Source organism: Cervus elaphus, chromosome 9 (genome assembly GCF_910594005.1).
Source record: "Cervus elaphus chromosome 9, mCerEla1.1, whole genome shotgun sequence".
Taxonomy (NCBI): Eukaryota; Metazoa; Chordata; class Mammalia; order Artiodactyla; family Cervidae; genus Cervus; species Cervus elaphus.
Genome location: NC_057823.1, coordinates 103,019,643 through 103,021,267, shown reverse-complemented (window position 1 = coordinate 103,021,267; position 1,625 = coordinate 103,019,643). Strand labels below are relative to the sequence as shown.

General features: G+C 39.0%; 1 non-coding gene across 1 annotated transcript; it reads left to right on the top strand.

The window, feature by feature from the left end:
• Positions 1-555: 555 nt before the first annotated feature.
• On the top strand, positions 556-662 carry LOC122701131. Its single transcript, XR_006342978.1, has one exon. It is a non-coding gene; the product is annotated as a U6 spliceosomal RNA (small nuclear RNA).
• Positions 663-1,625: the final 963 nt, after the last annotated feature.

Sequence of the window (1,625 nt, the reverse complement as noted above, 5' to 3'; positions counted from 1 at the left end):
CTATTTCTGGAATTTTCATTATTTTTGAAGCTTTTGATTACTGAATTAGCTTTCTTAGTTCAGTAACTCAGTTGTGTCCAACTCTTCGCAACCCCTTGACCTGTAGCCTACCAGGCTCCTCCATCAATGGGATCTCCCAGGCATGAATACTGGAGTGGGTTGCCAAATTGTTCTGTTCAGATTTTTTATTTCTTCATGAGTCAACTTGGTGGGTTGTCTGTTTCTAGGAATTTATTCCTTTCTTCTATGGTGTCCACTTTGTTGGTGTTTAATTTTTTATAGTACTCTCTTACAATCCTTTGTATTGGTATGGTATCCACTGTAATGTTTCCTTTTTCATTTATAATTTTGAGTCTTTGTTTCTCTTTTCTTAGTCTAGCTAACAGTATATCAATTTTGCTTATCTTTTCAAAACAATAACATTTAGTTTCATTGATTTTTTTTCTAATTTTTTAAGTCTTCATTTTTGTACTAATCTTTGCTATACTTCCTCCTGCTAATACATTCTTCCTAGTGTTGTGAGCAGTGGAATAGCTGGTTCTTATTACTTCTTTGGTGCTTGCTTTGGCAGCACATGCACTGAAAATTGGAATGATGCAGAGAAGATTAGCATGGCCCCTTTTTAAGGATGACACTCGCTTTTTGAAGCATCCCATCATTCTAACTTATATAACTGTGTTTGTTGTGCTTAGTCACAGGAATTGAACTGGGGTCTCCTGCATTGCGGGTGTATTCTTTACCAGCTGAGCTACCAGGGGAGCCCCAAATTATACAGTGCTATATGTCAATTATATCTCAATAAAACTGGAATAAGAAAAAAATTGCTTCTTTGTTTGGTATCTTGTGAGAGTGGGACTCACAAACAGAACCAGACATTTGGGAACCTCTCTCTTGGCAGCAGCTAATAAGCTGGGGTGCTAGGATATGCGTAGAAGCTCCTTCAAGGAACTTTCCTGGAGCTGACTGGAGGGAGAAGGCAAGGGTGGTGTCTATAAGTAGCACTGGTCTCTAGATGGCCTCTCACTCATCCCCTAGAGCCTGTCATTTTCATGTGGATGTTTTCCCCTTTGTCTATTCTGTTATAATATTTTCTAGATTTTTTTTTTTCAAAGAGAATTGTTTCACGTGTGTTCTTTCAAAGAGAAAGAATATTCAGTGTGTTAGGGGATCTCAGAAGCCTCCTATATTGCCATCTTGCTTGCCCCTTTAGTACATTCTTAGGCGTAGTTCTTGTCAAGTCTCTTTAAGGCCAACATGAACATGAAGGTCAGCCCACCTCAACTTAACAATGACTCTCACGACATCTCTAACAATATTTAAAGACAGACACCATCCATCTTAAACAAGAGAGAGGCTGACCAGTTGTACACAATTTCCCATTACTTACTCATTCATGTGGCCCAGACAAAATTTAATTAGCCTTCTCTCCTCCTTTAATCCTATGAACCTTAGCTTTACTCCCATTTTTAAGGAATTACTAAGAGACAGTATATGCTCCCTTAGAAGCTCACTCTGATAATTAGCTGGTCACAGCAAGAAACATTCCCTATTCAATCAGCCCAGTCATGCTATCTGCTCATGCCCACCTGCTTGAGTGATTTCCCCTCAAAGTTCTTGCTGACCTT